Here is a 15,197-nt window from a genome sequence, read left to right as displayed (position 1 = left end):
TCTCTCTCTCTCTCCTCCTCCTCCTCCTCCCTTGCTCTCTCCCCCTTCTTCTTCTTCTTCTCTCTCTCTCCTCCTCCTCCTCTCTTGCTCTCTCTCTCCCCCCCCCTTTTTTTTTAAATAAATCCTGCAGTCTCTCGCCGCCGCCGCGCAAACCCGAGCACGGGCAACAGCAGCTGCGCCTTCTCCCTTCCCAAACTCGCCGGGACGTGATCTGAATAACACCCGGCTTGACCTGCTATTGAAAAGCCTCCCGGCTCTTTCCCGAAGGGAGGGTGGCTCTTCTCTAGGTTTCGCCGCCTTCCGCAGTGCGAGGGACGGCGGGCGAGTCCCGCGTTTCGCTTTCCACGCGCTCGCCGCTCGCTTGCACCAACTGAGACCGCTGCGGGTCCTTTCGGGGCGGCCTGCGGGCTTTCCCAGGCTAGGAGAGGACGAAGTCCGCGGTCGCCGGGGCTGACATTGTAACCTGTTAAGAACCCGGGAGATGGGTGGAAATCCAACATCCCTTCCAGCCTGCCTGCCTGCCTGCCTGGCGGTGGGACTAGCTAGCTTTCTCCGCTGAAAGATACGTGCGTGCATGTCACATGCATGCATGCAATATGTACACAAGGGTGAATCTGGAGAATCTGGAGACAAGCGATATATATATATATATATATATCTTCCGCGATGCAAGATAGAAAGATAGATAGATAGATAGATAGATAGATAGATAGATAGATAGATAGATAGATAGATAGATAGATAGATAGATAGATAGATAGATAGATAGATAGATAGATAGATAGATAGATGGATGGATGGATGGATGGATGGATGGATGGATGGATGGATGGATGGATAGATAGATGGATAGATGGATAGATGGATAGATGGATAGATGGATAGATGGATGGATGGATGGATGGATGGATGGATGGATGGATGGATGGATAGATAGATAGATAGATAGATAGATAGATAGATAGATAGATAGATAGATAGATAGATAGATAGATAGATAGATAGATAGATAGATAGATAGATAGATAGATAGATATCCACACATGCGGTAATAGGGAATATATTCTTCTCTAAGCATCTTGAATACCCGGGCACGTGTGATGGATGGCAGGCATCAAAACAAATTGTCGCGGAATCTGCCTTTTCATTAGCGGTTGCTCCCTCCCCCTCCCCTCTCTTTCCGCAGTAATTTAAAAAGAAGCAGGAAAATGCACCGCAGTGTCTTCCGCCAGGAGCGAGGTCCGGCGCCGCCCCGTGGCTGACATGCGAACTACTTGTCGGAATGAAAAACAATCTATGCTTCGTTTATGGGAATAACGTCAGGTAGAGGTGGACACGGAAAAACCGCGAGCGTTTTTCCCTCAGTTTGCCATTTCTTCCCCGGGAGTCAAGATAGCATGTCTTCTCCTTGTATATTGAGAGACACTGCAACAAAATATTTTACTCTCTGAATTGCTCTCTGGTCTTGATTTAATATTTCTTCAAGGAGAAATATTTTTTTAAAAAAAATATTGAAGTATTATTCAGTTTCAGTGGTAAGATTCACTTTCAATGCTGGGAAAATGGAATAACTTTCCATTTCCTGGAGTAGCTTCTATGCTTTTTTGACACCCACCATCACCACAAAAAATAGAAGGGATTCAAATGAGGTGTTTTGGAAAATCCCAAAATCCTAAATACATACATACGCAATGTATATTTATTTCCACTACGAGTGGAAAAGCCTAGTTTCTATAATTTGTCAGTATACCAATACTGGAAATAAAATAAATAAATCCCTCAGGGTGCTGCCTCCCTCAATGAGCTCATTCCTAAGAGTTTTTCAGAATAAAAAAGCATACTGCTTTTTTAACTGTACCTTTATTTTATTTATATCCTGCCCATTATTATTTTTATAAATAGCTCAAGGCAGCGAACATACCTGACACCTCTGCTACCTCCTATTTTTCCCCACAACAACAATGCTGTGAGTGGAATGTGGCTGAGAGAATGATTGGCCAAAGGTCACCCAGCCTACGGTGGCACTAGAACTCACAAATCTCCTGGTTTCTAGCCTGGTATCACTAAACCAAACTGGGTCTCCATGAGTCCATTATGAGTGGTAATAGAATACAAAAAAAATCAAATGGCAAATAACTGCCATCAATATTGTTTGCAATGTGCCCAACTACCCCTAATCATTACGGGTTTGAGTTTGGTTTTCATAATGGTAACCTGCAATGATACAGAGCATGATGAGTCCACAGATCGCTTTCTGTTAAATAGGCCTTTTGTAATTAAACAAGGTGGCCATTTTGTGAGTGTTGTAGCAAGCTCTTGGGTGTACCCTTTTAGTTTTAGTTATTCTTTTATTCTGTTGGATTTAGAAAACTGTTCAACTCCCAAATGAGGGTATGTTGTGTCCAAATGTGGCTTATGTAAGCAGCTTTTGTAATCGAAAGAGGGAAAGCAATTAAAAAGGAAAAGAACGTGTGTCCAAATAAAACACACATTGCACGACAAAATATCTTTCAGGGGCTCCACAATGAACCTAATCTAGACCAGAGGGTACAACCACATTTTCACATTTGTGAAACTCTTGGAGGATTTATAAATGCCCGAAAGGATGCTGTTCCAGAGGGCAGGTGCCATAACAGAAAATGCTTGTTTCCAAAGTGGCATTCCTTGATGTCCCGGCTGTATTTCAAACAGCGCCTTTCAGAAAACTAGGAACTATTGGAACTTGCAAACCATTGAGGACACCTGGGTGTACCGAAATGCACTCATCACTGCCTGTGCCACTGCATTTTGGACTAGCCTATAGTGTCCAGGTGATCTTCAAGGACCGCCCCATGCAGAATGCATTTCAGTAGTCTGACCATGAAGTGACTAAAGCATCCATGAGCATCTGAAGGGCTTCCCATTCTAGCAATGGGTGCAACTGGTATACAAGATAGACCCTGTGCAAAGACCCTCATGGTCACTGCCTCTTTGAGTGTTAGTTCAGGATGAGGCTGGAAGTAGTTGTTGTTAAATGTATTTGCCATGCATCTTGGTTTTAAAGATAAAAAGAGAAAGGGGATTACCTGTCTCATTAGCCCAGAGCCTTTATTAACCCAGGTCTGCTTATACAGCCATTATGTTGTTGCATTAAGGTTACCACCAAAACATAGATTGGTCAGTGATTGGACAAATGCAGTTAAAATATACATCAAGCCATAAATATTTGCAATGAATAATAACCCTAATGTTAACTTTTAATACTTTTGAGTGCTCCTTTGGTTCTATACTTTACACAATGTATATTAATTATTTTCAAAGATTTGTTGCTTGAAGTTCAATCGGAAACCCTTCAGGCTCTCAAGAACTCAAGAATTCTTGCCTGAAAAGTAGTTCTAGAAACAAAACAGTCTTAATAAAAGAAAGGCCTATTCCAGGGGTAGGCAACCTTGGCTCTTTTATGACTCGTGGACTTCAACTCCCAGAATTCCTGAGCCAGCTGTGCTGGCTCAGGAATTCTGGGAGTTGAAGTCCACAAGTCATAAAAGAGCCAAGGTTGCCTACCCCTGGCCTATTCCCTCTAGAATCCTGATCTACACTGCCTAAAAATTACACATTTTCTCCTTATACGATAAGTTATGGTGGCCTCTGCTGGACAATGGCTAAATTTGTTCAATTAAACTACAACAGCATCAGAAGGTGAAGGTTACAGTCAGGGCTAAGCTGGTAAATGTTTAATAACCAATTCTGTCATCCAACAGCTGATCAATGTACTAGGCATCATGATTCAGTTCTGTTCTCAGCGGGCTTGCAAACTGCCAGAAAATTTAGCAATCGGTTATTGCTAACCGATACAAGCTGGCTCCTGTACACTAAGGCAACACTGCTGTAAAGGAGATGTGTTGTGTGGATAAAGCATGCAATGACTGAGCTTGTTTACAGACAATAAGATATTAACCACCACACATTAAGAAATCACAAAATCCTGTGAGTTGAAGTCCATGGGTCTTAAAGTTTCCAAGGTTAGAATGCCCCTGCTCTAAAGCAGGGCTTTTCAACCTTTTCACCCATTGTACCACTTTTAGGATATGGCAGTTCTACCAGTCGCCTAGCAAGGTGTCAAAAACCTGATGACCCCCCCAAAAAGGAAAAAAGTGATGAAGTACAGGTAGTCCTCGACTTACAACAGTTCGCTTAGTGACTGTTCGAAGTTACCATGGCACTGAAAAAAGTGCCCCCCAAGCCACAGCTGAGCAAGACACCTGCCTGCCCACCCGGCGGCGCTCTTCCTCCTGTCCGAGGTTTTCATTGTTGTGAGCAATTCTGTTGAGGATTGGCAGTGGGGGTGGGGGGGTGTTTGGTTTTTATTCCCTCTGTCTGCTGGGTGGTTGCAGCAGGTTTGGGTCACTTCACATGACCTTGGGACACTGTGACCATCATAAATATGAATCAGTTGCCAAGCATCTGATTGTAAATCACAAGACCCTGGAGATGCTGATCGGCACTTCTTCTGGCCTCAGCAGAAGTGCCAGAATCAGTGCCGAGCTCCAGCTGGAGCCTGGCACTGATCCTGGCGCTTCCGCTGAGCCCTGACAGCCCTGCAGCTCCAGCCATCTCTTGCTCAGGCTTGTGCGGTGCTGCCACCGGTTCAGCTCATTCCCCTCCCCCACTACCACTTTTCTAGGATGGTCGCGTACCACCTGCCAGGTGCCAATGTACCGCAGGTGGTACCCGTACCACTGGTTGAAAAGCCTTGCTCTAAAGAATAGAAGTTACCTTTGTGCTTTTGTCACCTGGAAAACTCTTCTTCCTGCAATTCCTAGCTTAAAGTTGAGCTGAGGAGATGCTAATTTCGTATTTGTTTTTGACCTCTTGTAAAGCAATTTCTGCTTGCTTTTAAAAGAAGAAAAATATTGCATCATTGAGAGAAAGGGGAGGGGTAAGGGGAATCTGCTTGTTGCATTTGTGCCCAAATCTGCACTTCTGCTGGAGACAGGAAAGAGATGTATTTGAATGTCTGGGCCACAGCTGTAAAAGTGAATGTGAAGGATGGGGACGGGGAGGGGGGGCTTGCTTGCCTATTCCCTATAAAAGCACTTCCCGTGTCATCAGCCTACTACTTCATTTTGTCCATACTAAATAGAGTAGGATTGAAACTGGCATGATAAGAAAGATAAGTGTGTTTGTGCATGCATACACATACTGAGCATTTTTGGCTTCCATATATATATATACTTGATAAGATAGAAAAATGTGGGTTACACAGCATCACCACCAGATGGATCCGTAGCTGGCTGACCGGCCGTACCCAGCGTGTGGTCCTCAATGGAACTGCATCTACATGGAGAGAAGTGTGTAGTGGGGTGCCCCAGGGCTCTGTTCTGGGCCCAGTGCTCTTCAACATCTTCATCAACAATTTGGATGAGGGGATAGATGGGGAAATCATCAAATTTGCAGACGATACCAAGCTGGCAGGAATAGCCAACACTCCAGAAGACAGGCTTAAGATACAGGAGGACCTGGACAGACTTGAACACTGGGCGCTATCTAACAAAATGAAATTCAATGGTGAAAAAAGTAAGGTTCTACATTTAGGCAAGAAAAACCAAATGTACAGGTATAGTATAAAGGGTACCTTGCTCAATAGTAGTAACTGTGAGAGGGATCTCGGAGTCCTAGTGGACAATCACTTAAATATGAGCCAGCAGTGTGCTGCAGCTGCCAAAAAAGCCAACACAGTGTTAGGCTGCATTAACAGAGGGATAGAATCAAGATCACGTGAAGTATTAATACCACTTTACAATGCCTTGGTAAGGCCACACTTGGAATACTGCATCCAGTTTTGGCCACCACAATGTAAAATAGATGTTGAGACTCTAGAAAGAGTACAGAGAAGAGCAACAAAGATGGTTAGGGGACTGGAGGCTAAAACATATAAGGAACGGTTGCTGGAATTGGGTATGTCTAGTTTAATGAAGAGAAGGACGAGGGGGGACATGATAGCAGTGTTCCAATATCTCAGGGGCTGCCGGAAAGAAGAGGGAGTCAAGCTATTCTCCAAAGTGCCTGAAGGCAGGACAAGAAGCAATGGATGAAAACTAATCAAGGAGAGAAGCAACTTAGAACTAAGGAGAAACTTCCTGACAGAACAATTAACCAGTGGAACAACCTGCCTCCAGAAGCAGTGAATGCCCCAATACTGGAAGTTTTTAAGAAGAGACTGGACAGCTATTTGTCCGAAATGGTATAGGGTTTCCTGCCTGAGCAGGGAGTTGGACTAGATGACCTCCAAGGTCCCTTCCAACTTTTTTTTTATTATTATTATTATTATTATTATTATTATTATGAATAACACTAGAAACACAGAAAATGTAAATGTAAATAAATTATAGTAAATGGGATGGCATGAAAGTCATTGTTTGAGAGTAAGTGGGATTCTTTTGAATGGCCTCCAAGTTAATGGCTGCTTAGGACCTGAGTGCACTGTGGGAAAGAAGGAAGGAAGGAAGGAAGGAACTGAGGAAGGAAGGAAGGAAGGAAGGAAGGAGAAATTGAAATAACTTTCTGTGTATCAGAAAGTCAATACAGATCCTACTGTGGACCAAGAGTTGAACATGAGCTCAGCGTGAATTTTCCAAAGATTCTTCTACCCTAGCCGAAGCATCAAAAAAATTATTTTTCACTTCCTTGATCCTGCCTTCTGGGACAGATCTCTGAAAAAAAGAAAAAAGAAAAATACGGCTAGCAAAGCAGTCCCACAGTCCTGTCTATAACAGGGGCTTTATAGATAATGAGCAAATTAAATTGCACCAGAAGCCAATTAGGAGCCAGAGGCAACTTGCAAAGTAGAAATATTCCATTGTCATATCAAGGTAGATCATGACAATCTGCAACTCTACTTTCTGGGCCAGTTCCAGCTTTCAGTTGGTCTTCAAGAGCAGCCCCACGTTGACTTCAATGCATAATCCAATAGGGAGATGAGTGAAGGAGGGGCCGTGCTTAAAGACTCCCAATCCAGAAATAGATCCAATTGGCACATAAGATGAAGTTGTACAAAGATCCCCCTGGCCATGGCTGCCACTTGCTCTTCAAGCAGAGTAGCCAGTTCAGGAGGCTTCCCAATTTGCATACCAGCTTCATATGGAGAAGCATAGCATCAACCAAGGGCAGGAATGGAAAATACCAGAATTAGAACCCAGAGCTACTTGATCTTATCAGGGATAAGTTGGATCCTGTTTTTTCCCATCCAGATTCAGGAATAACTTGAAGACCCATCAGAACAATCCAATTTGGGGTATATTTTACATTAGATGAAAAAGGTTGAAGATGGTTCTCTGGATCTGCTGTGGAGAATAGTATCCTTTAGGCATAATACAATACAGTACCACTTTCACGTGGTACTGTAAATTGGAAATACAGTGCTTAAAAACTTGGACCCCCTCTTGGATCCACATAGAACCTCTTCTGAAATGTGATGGTGACTGAAATGTGATGGTGACCAGTGGTGGGAGTCAACCGGTTCTCTGTGTGGATGCCGCTTCCGGAAGCCCATTCCGGGCCTGGGCAACAAAAAATTAGCTACCGGTTCTGCCGAAGTGGTGCAAACTGGATGAATCCCACCACTGATGGTGACCCTTAATAACAGGCACGCTGGGATATTAATTTGTTATACTTTGTTCTTGGCTTTGAGATTGGCATCAATTTCTGAGACATTGGAGAATGGAAATGATGGTTGTATACAGGTAACCAAGAATTCTTGTATACGATATTATCCAACTACTGAGTTCCCTACGGCAATGCCTTTTTAGACATGGTAAAAGAATACTTGACAAGTGGAATTGTATTTTGGTGGTCCAAGAAGAAACAGGTAGTAACACTCCAAATTATATTTTTTCAGAAAGCGTGGGGTGCCCAATGATGGACACCTATCTTCTTCCATCAGACCCTGGCTCAGGAAGATTTATAAAACCTCTTGAATGTCTGTTATTTTAATTTCTGGGTATTCCCTGACATACTGCTATTATTGAATTAGTCCTGTATTGTTTTTATGAAGTTTTCAAACCTTCTGTATATCACCTTCAGTCATTTTCAATTAGGTGGCCTTGTATGTCGAATAAATCTAATTCTTTCCTTTTACAGACTGGAGTCTCATCTAAATTTCTTTTCCCCCCCCCCTACAACTTAATTTACCTTAAAAAAAAAGTATAATCAATCTTTCAACATCTGATCTAGCAATCCCTCAGTTGTGTGTGGTGTAATTTGAAAAAGCTTTCTACATCATATAAATGGGCTGGCTCCACTGGGGACAGGCAGGAATCCACATCTGATGTACAGCTCATACTGTATATAGGTTTCTCCGACTGAAAATTTAGGGAGACTGTCTAGATCAGTGTTTTCTCAAATTTAGCAACTTTAAAATACTGTATGTGGATTTCAACTCCCAGAATTCTCCAGCCATGCTACTTGGGGAATTCTGGGGGTTGAAGTATACAGTACATATCTTAAATTTATTACCATTGAGAAACATAGGTCTAGATAATGCTCCAGTTACTGCAGCTTCTTTTTAAATTTACCAATAGAATATTTTTCAGCTACTGTTTATCAGCATTGACATCCTGTGCGTAAACTATTGAAACATAAATTGCTGAAACAAAATTAGCTCGTTCTTAATGCCAGTTTTCTGGTAATCTGGAGCTTACAGGAAGTACAGTCTCTAGGGATGCTCAAACCAAGGTAGACAAGGCTCTCAAAAGTATATTGTAATAACTGTGGAAGGGCAACATTCAAGCCCATAGGCATTTCATATCATTTTTCAGTCTTTTACTTCTAAGAATCCATGAACTTGAGTTGTTTAACAGAGAAACTTGAATATGCCTTGATGTCAAAGCAGTCATATCATTGATTGATTAGATCACATTTAATCACGTTAGACAAGCTAATGTTTCTGGAGTCAATAGTGAATCTGATGGAAAAAGCAATCTCCTTCACCTTTATTTCTTAATCATGAAAAGCCAATAATTATAACAGGCAGGAGAGCAAAAAGAGAGAGCGGGGGATTTTCTCAGTCACGGCGGTCAAGCTGTTTTTTTTATAAGGAGGGAGAGAGAAAAAGAAACTACCAAAGTAGGAATAGTAATCCAGGTGGTCTTCAACTTATGATTTTTAATTAATTTATTTTTTGGGCATTTTCGTGACAGTTGTTAAACAAATGCCAGGGTCATTAAGCAAATACATTTTACCCAACTGATACTTTTTTGCCAGAAACTAGAAATAAACCCTGGAAAACAGCAAAAAAAAAAAATGTCAAAAATTTCTGTTATGTGACTGTGGGACACTGCAAACAGCCACAAAAGTGAGCTGGTTGCCAAGTGCCCCAAATGCTATTATAACTTAAATCAGGTTGTAAATAGCTTTGGGAATGTCCGTCATAACTTCAAACCGTCGCTAAGCAATTAGTCATAGGTTGAGGTCTACCTGTATCTATTTGGGTGTATCTGTTACCTGCAGATTCTTGATTCGGTGGTGAATATATATATTCATTTAGATGGGAGGAATCAGGTTTGGAATATTTTACATAGGAACCAAACATACCAACACAATTTGCATCCCTGTGTCCTCAAATCCAAGATCCCAATACTATTATTAGTATTTAGAAAGATTTCAAATGGTAACTTGCCATTTTTGGTCTGAACATAATTCAGGAAGCAGGAGCTAAGCTTATTCTCTCTCATTCACGATCCCAGTTTACAACAAAGTCATTGTGGCTGATATTTGTCAAATTTAAACTATGCAAAATTCTGGGCCATCCTATAGTCCAGACATGTCAAACACAAGGCCCGGGGGCCGGATGCGGCCCGTGAAGTGGTTTCATGTGTCCCGCGAAGCCATCCTGGAAACAGTGAGGGAACGGCCCCCTCTGCCTTGGCCCTGGCCCAGGCCAGCTGGGAGCCAATGTACAATTTTGTGGTGGCCATCTATGCTGAAACACATTCAGTCTCAGCTCCATAAGCCCCCCCCCCCCGGCATGGCCTGAGAGGAACAGCAAGGCTCCTCCAGTGAACCATGCCTTGGCTCTTGCCCTGGTCCCACCCCCTTCTGCCAGAGACCCTCAGATCTATCCCACTCCTGCCCAGGCCCCCACAGGCACCCTTGACGTGAATGATGTAGAGCTGGCCACGCCCACCCAGTAGGCCACACCCACTCCATCCACACCCACCCAGTAGGCCGCACCCACCCTGGCCACCCCCACCCGGCCCCCTCAGGGCAATCGCAATGTTGATGTGGCCCTCAATGAAATTGAGTTTGACACCCCTGCTATAGTCTTCAAGCATGAGCTCCAATATGTCACATATACCACTCCTGAATTCCCACCAATTTTATAAACAGAAAACTTGGCATGCCTTAAAGTTAAACCTCTCTGGACCTGACAGAGTCATCACAGGACATATAGTCCATTTCACCCCACCCCTAAAAGTACACATGCCTGCCCAGAAAAGAAGGAAAGGACATATTTCTGTTGCTTTTTTAACAACTAGTGCACAGATATTTTCTATAATTAAATCTCATGATTTCATCTCGTTATTCTGACTGACAAGTAGCAGTTGGGAGAACAGAAGATCTTTCGCTCTCTGAAGTAAAGGATGAAATAGCAGCCTTCTCCCCTTACATGGACTGGGAGGTTGAAGTTACATTTATGCTGGGACAGGTAGGATAGTATCCGTCCCAATTCTGGTGTTTATGTGCACACCCACACGAGGGATTAGCATTGTAACTGCCAGAATTGCATCTGGGTTAGAATTCCATGAATGAATGAACATCCTAACACATCTGGCTGATACAAGGCTGGGGAAAGTTGTGACCATGCCAGACTGGAATTCTTGGTCTGGTAGTCCTAACACATCTGGGGAGGACTGTTACAGTTGTTTGCTGCCGATTAGAAAAGCATACATCCAGCTTTCCTCATAACCTCCTGAATGCACCTATTGCAATTATCGAGCATTGTACAGTTTGGAAAACAAAACGTTTGGTGACAAAATGAGACTTCTTTTCTCAGGAATACCACAGGAGAGGAATACCACAGGAGAGTCCCTGAGAGCCATACTGTATATCCTAAAAGACAGATTTCCTGATGGTTAAAAGGCTAAAAGCCTTGTTAAACATTGACATCCATGGCCATCGATTGTGGATTTAAATGTTCTTGAAGGTTAACCACTGATGGAGAGGGCATATTTTGTCTTCTTTACGCAGTTACCCACAAAGAGTAGCTTAGCAAACTATCAAATTATTAATTGTCATAATTAACCAATATGGTTTTTAATCTCTAAGGAATTCCGCTCCAGTGAAGTGAGAACTACGGGCAAAAAGATGGAAAGAGAGAAAATGCACCAGCTAAAGCCAAGCTCCAGGGAAAGATTTAAAAGATCAGGTTTCATAGTTCAATCTGGTTAGAGCAGGAGATCTCAAGCTGTGGCTCATGACCCCTTCCCTGGGATAGGAGCAACTTTGCCAGTTTTTAAAGCTAAATAACACACAGTTTGGGTATTGTCAAAGTTGGCTTGTCCACACATGTAAAGCCCAGAATGAATTGCAATAGCAACACTTTCTTAATAATAATAATAAAGTTGGAAGGGACCTTGGAGATCATCTAGTCCAACCCCCTGCTCAGGCAGGAAACCCTATACCATTTCAGACAAATGGCTGTCCAGTCTCTTCTTAAAAACTTCCAGTGTTGGAGCATTCACCACTTCTGGAGGCAGGTTGTTCCACTGGTTAATTGTTCTCACTGTCAGGAAGTTTCTCCTTAGTTCTAGATTGCTTCTCTCCTTGATTAGTTTGCGTCCTTTGCTACTTGTCCAGCCTTCAGGCACCTTGGAAAACAGCTTGACTCCCTCTTCTTTGTGGCAGCCCCTGAGATATTGGAACACTGCTATCATGTCCCCCCTCGTCCTTCTCTTCGTTACACTAGACATACCCAATTCCAGCAACTGTTCCTTATATGTTTTAGCCTCCAGTCCCCTAATCATCTTTGTTGCTCTTCTCTGTACTCTTTCTAGAGTCTCAACATCTTTTTTACATCGTGGTGACCAAAACTGGATGCAGTATTCCAAGTGTGGCCTTACCAAGGCATTGTAAAGTAGTATTAATACTTCACGTGATCTTGATTCTATCCCTCTGTTAATGCAGCCCAGCACTGTGTTGGCCTTTTTGGCAGCTGCAGCACACTGCTGGCTCATATTTAAATGATTGTCCACTAGGACTCCGAGATCCCTCTCACAGTTACTACTATTGAGCAAGGTACCCCCTATACTATATTTGTACATTTGGTTTCTCTTGCCTAAATGTAGAACCTTGCTTTTTTCACCATTGAATTTCATTTTGTTAGATAGCGCCCAGTGTTCAAGTCTGTCCAGATCCTCCTGTATCTTAAGCCTGTCTTCTGGAGTGTTGGCTATTCCTGCCAGCTTGGTGTCATCTGCAAATTTGATGATTTCCCCATCTATCCCCTCATCCGAATCGTTGATGAAGATGTTGAAGAGCACTGGGCCCAGAACAGAGCCCTGGGGCACCCCACTACACACTTCCCTCCATGTAGATGCGGTTCCATTGAGGACCACACGCTGAGTACGGCCGGTCAGCTGTATCCATCTGGTGGTGATGCTGTCTAACCCACATTTTTCTATCTTATTAAGTAGTAGATTGTGATCTACTTTATCAAATGCCTTACTGAAGTCCAAGTAAATTATATCCACAGCATTCCTCTGATCCACTAATTTTGTCACTTGGTCAAAGAATGCAATAAGATTTGTCTGGCATGATCTGTTTTTGACAAACCCATGTTGGCTTTTAGTAATGACTTTGTTTGCCTCTAGGTGTTCACTGGTTCGTTGTTTGATTATCTTTTCCAGAATCTTCCCAGGTATTGAGGTCAGGCTGATAGGTCTGTAATTTCCTGGGTCCATTTATTTTCCTTTTTTGAAGATGGGAACTACATCAGCTCTTTTCCAGTCCTCCAGTAGTTCCCCAATGCTCCAGGATCTTTGAAAAATATAGTTTAAGACGTCCCAAAGTGAAAATGTTTCACTTCTCATCCAAGAAGGTTTTTCAGTTCAGTTCTTCTTAGATGAGAAGTGAATTTTTTTCAGAAGAAAAAAAAAAAGCAAGAACCACCAGTTGCCTTTTGGAAAAAGCACTTTTGAGACAACCATGACCTGGATGATTGAGAATCTCCATAGACACTTCCTTAAGACCTGGGAAAGGTCCATAGAAAGCAACACCCACCCACCCACCTCCAAGATTTTAGAGATAGCTAGACCTAGGACAAAGAGGAGAGCAAAATCCAGAGTGAGTTCTGGAATTACAAATCAAAGAGATCTGATTGAATTTTGGCAACACTCTACTTTGCATGCACAAACATATGAAAAGTAGGCAAGTGGTCAAAACTCACTGGAGTGGAGGCTTGCAAAGAAAAAAGCTTGGACTGAAGTTGCACCAACTTTTAAGAGATGGCTAAATCTCTTGATCTAACCATCTGTCAAAACCATCTGCCAACCACGGTGCTTTTATTCATTATGTGTTTATTCCTTTATTTCTCAGTTTTATTCATGAGGGGATCACAGAAGCTTATTTATCATTTTAAGGGATCCTGGTTCCAAAAAGATAGGAACCTCTGATAAGTTTGATTGATAAAGGGTCCTGCCAGGTAATAAAATCTATTCTATCCTTATGATGGCATTTGTTTGTGAAATGACCTCCAAGGTCCCTTCCAGCTCTATTCTATTATATTTAAGCATATTGTTTTATTTTTGTTTTATGATGTATGCTGCCCGGAGTCACTTGCTGAGATGGATAGCTACAGCAATCAAATTAATAAAAATTAATTAATTGAAATATCTGGAAATAATTGAAATATCAAAGAAGGTGGCAGATAATTTTCCTCAGTCTACATTTCAGGCAACATTTTCATGAAGGTTCTTATGGAATCAAAAGAAGGAAAAAAACCTCAAGTGACTAAAACAAAAACCTGGGTGAAAAAAATGGAAACTCATGTCAGTAACTAAATCATCCCCTTCTACTGCTCCATTCCTGCTATAGCCACGATTGTTGAGGGCAGCACGTGTAAAGGAAGATTTGTGTGATTATGCCTGTCCTTGAGATATTTTATGTATTATAGTTTGCCCAGCCCTTCAGTAAAAATAATCATTTTAATTGATATTAGGAATTGTCAAAAAAAGATTGGATAAATCAAAACATAAAAGGTCTCGGCATTCAGTGACAAACTGAAACCCCAACTTAAAGACTCATTGTATGCCTAAGATTTATTTTAACTAGTAAAATGAAGTTTTCATCCAAGAAAAATCTCATATTAGGAATCATAAGGACCCTCAAAAGAAAATGTGTTATACATATTTTAAGTGCAAATTAAAAATCTAACTTCAGAGTATTTAATATAATTGGTGCCAGCTGGGAAATAAAAGTCTCAGATTTAACTTAACTCCTAGCTCTACCCTTCTACAATGATAGAATAGTGTTCTCAAAAAGATGGTAATGATGATGGATGTGATGATGATGATGGTATGATTATCATCCCTGTCAATGGATTCTATTTTATTATGATAGAAGGCTTGGTTATGGCAAGCCCCAAGAAGAGTCATTCATACCAGAAAAAACTCAACTGAAGATTCAGACTAAATGTATCTGACAACACATTTGTAATGATGCAGTACTTAAAAAGTATATGTTCTATGTTCTAGGATCAAGATTAAAGGGTGCTGAATGAATATACGCAAAATATCAAAGAAGCGACCCTATTGGCCAAGCAATTATATTGAAATGGTTTGATTATATAAAGAGACTGAATGATTACTGAAGAGAAAGATAAGGAATTGATGAGAAAGATGTTACGTTTAAAGGATAAAAGGCAATTTATATGCATCAGTGCATAGAAACTAGTGAAAGCTAGAATGGTTTGCAAGAATAAAAAAGTATAGAGAATTATAGTAAAAAAATGCTAGCTTAAACATGATTTAGTTAAATTTTCCTTTATTTTCTCTTCTTTCCTGCCTTTCATTTATTTTAGCTACCTTATTCTTTTACTGTACTTTGCATAATGTTGCTTACTTCCAAATGGAACAGTATGATGTGGAACTGAGAGAGAGAGAGAGAGAGAGAGAGAGAGAGAGAGAGAGAGAGAGAGAGAGAGAGAGAGAGAGAGAGAGAGA

The sequence above is a fragment of the Protobothrops mucrosquamatus genome, unplaced genomic scaffold, assembly GCF_001527695.2.
Source record: "Protobothrops mucrosquamatus isolate PMUCROS unplaced genomic scaffold, P.Mucros_1.0 scaffold1995, whole genome shotgun sequence".
NCBI classification, from domain to species: Eukaryota; Metazoa; Chordata; class Lepidosauria; order Squamata; family Viperidae; genus Protobothrops; species Protobothrops mucrosquamatus.
Note: the sequence above shows the minus strand (reverse complement) of the source record.